This window comes from Danio aesculapii, chromosome 10 (assembly GCF_903798145.1).
Source record: "Danio aesculapii chromosome 10, fDanAes4.1, whole genome shotgun sequence".
In the NCBI taxonomy this organism is placed as follows: domain Eukaryota; kingdom Metazoa; phylum Chordata; class Actinopteri; order Cypriniformes; family Danionidae; genus Danio; species Danio aesculapii.
This window is the reverse complement of record NC_079444.1, coordinates 29991979-30001486: the sequence shown is the minus strand read 5'-3', so window position 1 is coordinate 30001486 and position 9508 is coordinate 29991979.

The window sequence follows — 9508 nt, the reverse complement described above, 5'->3', positions numbered from 1 at the left end:
CGTCAGAATCTTATACCGGCCCATGCCTACTGAACATAAGTGTTTTCGGCAGTTTTAGTGTGGATGATGGAAAGAATTGAATATGATAGTCTGGACAAGGAGCACTTTTAGATGAAAATACCATTTTCAATTTTATCCAGATTGGTGTAGACATAGCCTAAGATGGTAATCCTGAATCGAGGACTTATGTCACCCAAGTGAAAAAGAATGCAAGTTTTCATGTTTTCCTGCTGCTAGTATTGAAACCTCAAACGCACTGCATTAAAGGACCCCTTCACATTTTTAGGCTCATTTTACAACTCCCCCAAAGTTAACCAGTTGCTTTTAATCATTTTTTAATCTATTTAGTCGATATCCGGGTCTGGCGTGAGCACTTTTAGCTTAGTTTATCATTAATTCCTGAATCTGATTAGAACTTTTCCATCTCGCACAACTGTTTTTTATTTATTTAATTTTAATTTAATATTTTTTGTAATTTTGTTGTTGTTTTTTTTTGTCTTTTTTAGTCACATTTTTGTTGTTTTTTAGTTACATTGTGTAAGTACTTATTAGTAAAGTTTTGGACATGATGTAACTACAGAAAAGTCAAGTTTAAAATAGAAAAATATCGAAAACTATGGAGTCAATAAAGGGCCATATATACTTGCAACATAAAATAACATTTTTGCAAACAAAAAGTATTGAGCAAAAAAAAATTTGTAAAATAATGCAAATCTCACAAAAAAATAAAAATAAAAAACGCAAACAGGGTTGAGTTGAGAAATAAAAGGAAATTTTGCGAACAAAAATAAAGAACTTCAAAAAAATCAAGTAGTGGGAAAAAAATAAATATTTGCAATTTTTTAAAATATTCATATATTTGCTAAATATTTTTCTTTCTAGTATTGCCTTTACAAAACCTTTCAAGTCAATTGCAGCGCTCATTTTGATTTGCTTTTCTTTTTGTACTTCACATTTCTGTGCATTTGACTTTCTGGCATTGATTTGACAAGAGGGCGAGTCACAGGAACTGGGGCAAGACATGCCCGGACCTGCCTCCTATAAAGTGACGTCATCAGCTGGAGACATCTTGATGCAAAGGAAATCAGCCATGAATTGTTGTCATAAATCTAATCAAGATTAAAATACCTAAATGCTTTGTTTTTCAGGGGGCTGTTTAAATAATCAAACAGTAAAAAAAAAAATTCAAATATTTTTGTTTTTTACATTACTTGATTTTTATTTGCAGTTCTTTATTTTCGTTTGCAAAATTCCTTTTTATTTCTCAAACCTCAGTTTCCCCTTTGCGATTTACTTTGAGATTTGCATTATTTTTCACAATTTTTGCTCAATACGTTATTTTGTTTGCAAAACTTCCTTTTATGTTGCAAGTATATATGGCCCTATATTGACTCCATAGAAAACTCTTTAAACATTTTTGAGTGAGATGCTAATGATCTAATCTGAATCTTAACCCAACAATAAAAAAAATAAAATAAAATAAATGTACGCATTTTTACCATTGCCCATGACTGAATACATATCTAAAAATGTGGATACTTATATTTTTCAGCCAAATAAAAACTACATAAAAAGAAAGATCAAAGTAAAATAGCAAAGCAAATCTTAAGGCAAAAGGAAGCATCTATTAGAGTTCTGCTTCTTTTGGCTCAAATAGAAAACTTCAAGAAAGATTCAAAGTTCTTAAAGAGATACCCCAAAATCAAAATTCTTTCATCTGTTACTCAAGCTTTGCTCATTGCAAACCTGTTTGAGTTTCTTTCTTCTGTTGAAAACAAGAGGTTATGTTGAAAAATGATGGAAGCCTGTAACCACTGACTTCCATGTTTTTGTCCTACTACAGAAATCTATGGTTACAGGTTTTCAGCTTTCTTCAAAACATCTTCTTTCACGTTCAACAGAAGATACTCCTAAAAGCTTGGAACCACTTGAGGGTGAGTAAAGTGTTTAAATTTTCATTTTGTGGTGAACGATCTCTTTAAGACATCTTAAGAAGTTCAAATTTCTTAAGACTCATTTTTTTCTTATAAGTGCACATGCTGATTAATCTATTTTGAGTTAACATGTCAGTGTAACTTCCCCTTTGCACTGAAAAATCTAGTATATCTTCGGACATTACTTTAATTGTTAATAAATGAGCATCGCATTACTTTGTGACACAAAAGCCAGTCAAGTGGAAGTCAAGATGTAATAGAGCGTTTAATGAAATGATCGAAGGGCAAATCAACATTGCGCTATGGCATAATAAACATACTGCTACATTTTTACAGCATTCTCAGAAAAAAACGAGGACAAGGCTAAATGCAACTCATTCATCAAATGAAAGCGAGGGAAATTCGCTAAATGATTATAAGTCAGGGCCTGGTGACCAAGCGGCTCTCGCTGTTTAAGCTGAATTGTAATCACTATTATACGAGTGACGCTGCAGAGTCGCTTCTCCTGCAAATCACAACTTAATGAGCACGAGCTGTCAGAGCAATTAGAGGCTAATTGTTTTTAAAGAGACTGTCCTAATGTTCATAAACCACAAGAACAGAGAATTTCAGCCCTTAAGGTGACTTTGCTATTAATGGATCCCTTCGGGAGAACTTTAATACCTGGAAAACTCCAAGAATTCCAATGCACCTTAATGATAATTTCTAAGCTACGTGATTTGAAACCTGGATCACAATACAGTTACATTAGTTAATGTTAATTAAGGCATTTAATAACATGAATTTAGAATCAACAATACTTAAAGAGCATTTATGAATCATAGTTAATTTCAATATTCATAAATGCATTATTAAAATTCCAAACTGTGCTTGTTAACAGTTAACACACTGTGAGTTCAAAAGGAACTAACAATGAATTACTATTTTCGTTAAGTGATGTTTGATAAACAAATTTCGGGAGGAGCACGTGCAGAAGTTTCAGTATCAAATACGTCATTGACAATTATTCTATTATCCAATCAGTTCTTGACCAAACCCCTATATATACCAAAGCTGTCTTACCTGCAGCATCTTACGACTTTAGCATCCCTCCACCACCCCGTCACCTCACCTCTTGAGCATTACTATTCCGGGGGGAGCGTTCTGGGGCCGGGCTAGATACTTCGCTCGAATCCCTATTCCTCTTTGTTTCCTGATAAGAGGAATGACTCGAGTTTAGGTGTCTTCCCCGAGCTCAGAGCCCTCTCCCCGGACAGCACACCAAATACGCTTTATTCTGAAACTGTAGCAAGTGTGAACTCGTGAACTAACATTAGCAAAGATGAATAAATACTGTTCTTCCAGTACTGGGTTGTTACTGGAAGGATCCGCTATGTAAAACATATGCCAGAATAGTTGGCGGTTCATTCCACTGTGGTGACCCCTGATAAATAAGGGACTAAGCTGAAGGGAAATGAATGAATGAATGAACACTGTATTGTTCACTGGTTGTTAATGTTAAAAATTTCATTTTCCAACATTACCTGATGATACCTTATTGTGAAGTGTTACCGAAATTTGCTTGATGAAAACTTTTTGAAAAATATCAGCCCTGTAGCCAGCCTGGTGAAAGGGGTGGTTCTTGTTTTCTCAAAAAGTGGACCTTTGTGCAGTTATTCACCTAATTTTCTATTTAATTTTCATTTTAGTGACATTTAAAGCAATATTTTTAGCTGGACTAGCTTGTTGGATGGTCATCATGACCACACTTTTTGATGTGCCAAAAACATTTCGTAAAGATTTAGAATAAAGAAAAAACAAAAAAAACATATTTATATGGATATATATATATATATATATATATATATATATATATATATATATATATATATATATATATATATATATATATATATATATATATTTATAAGTACAAATTAATCATAAATTATAAGGGAAAAAATTTATCTGTTAAAGCTTTAAATTAAAAACTGCCTTTTAAGGCAAAGGAGATTTTCATTTATTAGGCAGCACATTCAACTTTTCTGTCAGAATTTCGCCACTTAAATATGAAAAAAATAAAAACATAACAATAATAATAATAATATAAAATGTTTTCGCTACTTATGTTTCGCTACTTAGATGAATTCACTTATGTCAGTTTAGTATTAAAGCCTTCTTCAAAGAGTTATTTTCACAATTTATGATGGCATAGCAGTCAAAATAGGACAAATGAACTCATGTATGGGACAAATTCTGTCGGTGAGGGGTGGGTCTTTTGAACCATATGAACCTCCCCCGGCTGCGAGCCTTTATATGCATTTTTTGTTTAAATAAGAAGATTTTGAATAGCTCTATTTGGAAAGTATTCATCATTTTAGAATGACTCGGATGATTTTGTAGGAATTCCTATGCATAAAATATAATAATTACAAGCATAATTTAAAAAATAAAATGATAGAAATTAAGTAAATGGGGTTTTATGTTTTTCTTTGTAAAAAATTTGCTGCCTTAATTTGTTTTGGAAAAATATATATTTTTCTAGTCATCTCAACTTAAATCAACTGACTTAAAATACTAAACTAAACTTTGTATAACTTTGAGTTATAACCTGATTAACTTCTCACAGTACTCAGAAATTAAATATTCAAAAGGGAAAAATTAAATAAATATAATGTTTATTAAACATACAAATGTTGATGCATAAGCTTTCAATCTATTAATGAATAAATTCACAATCAATCCACAGATCATATGCATTCCAAACTGTGGTGCTGATCAGCTATTATCCTATACTTGAGATCACACATCCAGCTGTGACTATTGTGCATACAGTGATGACAATGCTGAATTATTATGCAGCTCTAGTGTTAAAGTTGTTTGTGTTTACTAGTGTTCATTAAAGCTGAAAATGGAGGGAATGAAGAGAGAAACATCATCATACACAGAATGCAGAATGCTACTCCCAAACAATGCTAATCAGTCAAAGCTTAACCCAACCCAATAATTTACATGATTTTACCAGCTGTTCATAACTGGTTGGACAAAATTGAATATTTTTAACAATGTTGAATATTTTTAATCAATGTTCTTGTAAATGCAAGGTTTAACAAATAAAGAGAAAAGACATGGGTTGAGAATTCACAGAACCTTTAATCCCTAATTACTCACACTCAAGTAGCTTCAAACCCTTATGAACTTCCTTCTTTTATTAAACACAAAAGAAGACATTCTGAAGAAAGCTGAAAACGTTTTACCATTGACTTTATACAACCCAGGCTCATTCTTAAAACGTAGCCCTGTAAACATTTCAGAGGCCACTGTCGACTGACTGACTGACCAACCGACCGACATCCCCACCCACACCCTTCCCTAAATCCAACTGACAGTGTTTTGAAAAGCAATCCAGAAAAAGAAAAGCCCCCTGATTTATACCACGTTTTCAGATTTTACCACATTCTCACCCTGTTCTTTCACTTGATTTTATTTTTTTGCCTTTGGTTTTTGTTTTACCTGCTTTCTGGAACAGTTCTTCCCCAGACTCAAACCCCATCATCGCAGTTACTCCTCTCTGCATCTCAAGTCCGCCGACGTACATGGCAAGCTAACTGAACAAACTGAAAACAGCAGGAAAGCAGTCCATATGGAGGCAAACAGTCAGCTGCTAGCGTGAAAAGGAATGGCATCATACCGCCGCGTAGCGTTAATTTTAAAGACTAAATTTACCCATACGTAGCTCTGGCTCCATAGTTCCTGATCTCCAGAAATGTTTATAGGGCTATGTTTTCAGATTGAGCCTGTTTTGCTTTTATAGAAAAATCAAATACTGTGGAAGCCAATGGTTACGGGTTTCCAACATGCTGTCTATAACAGAAGAAAGAAACTTATTAAGGTTTGGAATAAGTGAAGGGTGAGTAAATGATGACAGAATTTTCATTTTTGGGTGAACTATCACTTTAAAGGGCACCTATTTTACCCCTTTTTAAGATTTAAGATACATCTTTTGTGTCTCCAGAAAGTGTCTGTAAAGTTTCAGCTCAAAACATCCATCAGATTATTTGTTATACCTTTTAGAATGTTGGGATTTTTTGCTTTGAACACAATGTAGCTGTTTTTGTGGCCTGTGCCTTTAATGCTGGTTCTCCCAGCCCACTGTTCCATTGTGACTGTCAGAGTGTGACTCCGTCTTCATCTTGACTCCGTCAGATAAATAGAAAGACATGAAGGAAGCAGCTCTCACAAAACGTCTGTGAGAAATACTACAGTAAGAACTTTCCCAATAATTACTTGATGTATTCGTTATTAAGTTAATTCAAGCCTTTCTGCTATGATGAGTCACACACAATGTCAAAGTTCACGCTCACACATAGACACACACATACAGCACGCACGTTTAACTTTGCACTGTTTTGCACAGCAAATGTGATAGGATACAGGTTAATATCCACTGCTGTATGAATATCCCTTATGTTAATGAACAAAATAAACCAGATTTAACATCCACAAACTGGGATTGAAGCGTCATCTTTTATAATTGTATGCACATGCCGCTGTGGTGATAGAGTAAAGCTAAGGTAAAATCGCTGTAATTCATTACAAACATGCACTGTTTTAAAAAGTTAAAACTGATTCTTGATCACATTTGATGAAGATTGATGATCACAGAGAACTGAACAGATCTTTTAATCACAGTTGCTTTGTGCACATTCTGTCTTGTTGATATGATTATACGCATAACTTTGGAGACATGTTAATACATGGCTGTCAATCAATTCGGTGGGTGGGGAAAACCACATTCCTATGTCAAGTTGCAGTCGGCTTCAAAATGGAGGGGGGAGGGGTTGGATCCTATTTTAACATCAGGAAATTTAAAAAAAAAGAGACTTATTGGCTTTATATCACCCCAATATGACTATGGACACACTACACCTATACACACTATACCTACACACAGCTTACAAAAGATGATTTTCGTCATAGGTGCCCTTTAAGGCTGTAGTAAGAATTTTATAAAAGATTTTCCTCTTCTTCTTTTGGTTTATCCAAGAAAGGTTAACTGCCAGATAAGTTCAAGTTCTTAAAACATCTAAAGACATGCAAATCTCTTAAGACTTTAACTTATTTTTTTCTCCCTATAAAGAGCACATGCTGATGTATCTATTTTGAGTTCACTTGTCAGTGCGCACACATTCCTCTTTGCATAGAAAGCGCTAGCAAATCTCTGGACATTAATTTAATTGTTAAAAGACTCTTTTATTCAACAGTTGTGGGGGAGAAAAAAACTGTTGAAGCATTCTAAACCTAAAGAACCCTAAGGACTTGTTTACTGGCAGGAATCTAGAGTAGAGTCTAAATTTATTCAAACAAGCTGTAGAAATGGCTTCAGTGCAGTCCTCTTAAAAAAAAAAAAAAAATCAAAAATTCACACTTGGAGCCCCTCCACCTCATCAACTGTGAGTCAAAACCCCATCAGTTCATCACCAAACTGTCCAAAGAAATCCTCTTTCTCGCCAGTTTATTCCATTCTCAAGTTCTGCCTGACATACTTTCGAGCTTGTCATGACTCGAAGAGAATTTCCAGCGAATCTGTGCCACCAGGACCATGCATTGCCCTACAAAGAAAAAAAAAAAAGCTTATTTTGCATTCCCCCCACTTCACGATCACTCATTTGTATTCAGGTTCAGGTGCAAAGTCTTAAGGGTGAATTATTGCTTCACCTATAACCCAGTGGTCATTCATTCTGTAATGGCCATCTAGATTGATATGAAGTTTACAATGTGTTTGGCAGCTAATTTGTGAATGGACTGCCAAACAAACCCCGATGAGAGATAACGACTTTCTATTACACAAGAATGGTGAAACCGATCTCTGTATTACGCAGGAGGAATGCTAATGAGTGCCCACCCGTGCCGTTAGCCCTCCAAATTCATGACATCTTTCCATTTATCTTTCACCCTGAAAAGGGACAGTATACAAAAAGCCGGCAAGCTGCTTTACAGAAATGACCTTGCAAATAACAGCAAGAAGGACAATGAATCCATCAAAAGAGCTGTTTCTATTCCTGTCTTTTGTTAAAAAGAGCAACAGTTTAACCCATTAATGTCTCATATAGAGATGCTATTGATGAACTGATCGATTAGATGCTGATAATCCTTTAAAGTGATGGTAGATTAAGAACAGACGTCATTGACATGCATAGTTTTGAAGAGAATGCGGCTGGATGTGCAAAATCTGTATCGAAGATGGAAAAAAAATGGAGCATTCATTAGTTTTTTTTTTTTTTTTTTAATAAATTAAAGAATACTGTGCTTGGAGAAACAGAATGGTGTATTGGTTAACCATTTGTGGTTGCCCTGTTGTGTTGTGCAGTGTCTGTTGTGGACAGCATTATATGAAATGGATTAGTGTATCAACTTAACTGATACGTTTTGCTTAATGTAATAATTTTATACATTTGAGGTACATAAAGACTGATGAAGTCGACTAATACCTAAATGTGACCCTGGACCACAAAAACCAGACAAGGAAATTTGGATTTTTACATCATCTGAAAGCAGAATAAATGAGATTTCCATGGATTTTGGGTTGTTGGGATGGGAAACTAGAAGAGATAGAACTGTTTAAAATGTAATGCTGCATTCAAACTAGACGCAGATGAAGCATCAAGTATGAGTGATTTACAGTTGAATCGAAACTATTAGCCCTCCTTTGATATTTTTTTTTCTTTTTAAATATTTCTCAAATGATGTTTAACAGAGCAAGGAAATGTTTACAGTATGTCTGTACTGTATACAGCTCCCAATGCGCTGGCATCAACCTCTATTTTAAAGGGATGAGTAAAGTCTAAGTTATGATTGAATTGCCTCTGGTTAGTTATGTAATAGTTTGATAAGCAGGAAACGTTCATGGGCCGATAACATGACAACATTGAAATGGTCTATACCTGTACATACACTTGTCAATTTGTATATTTGCATTCACTACTTGCTTCTATTTTTAAAACATATTTCTTATCTGTTTTTTTCCGTCTCTTTAATTCTATTGCACTAGAAGCACAGTCATGAAAACAAATTCCTCGTATGTGTAAACATACCTAGCAATACAGCTCATTCTGATTTGATTCTAAAGTAACAAATATTTGCATAAATGGATGCACCCAGGTTACAGTATATACATCTGAAACAGAACTATTGATGTGGTGTATATTAGTCATTACATTTAATCATAAAATACTTCTGTTAAATTATCAATCGCTGATACTTTAGTACAGTAAAAACATTTTGCTTTGGGTGAAGACGCTTGTGTGTTGAGTGTCAATTGAACATACTGCTGGTTTAATATGCCACTTAAGTAGACACATCCTCCATTATTAAAGGGACAGTTTAGAAAAAAATAATTTACAGACAATTTACTCACCCTTTAAGTTGTTCCAAATCTTTGAGTTTCTTTTTTATAAACACAAACTAAGATGTTTAAAGAAAGATGGAAACCTGCTGTAACCACTGACTACCATAGTAGGTAAAACAAACACTATGAAAGTCAATGTTTACAAGTTTTAACTTTCGTCAGTATACAGTATCATCTTCAACACAAG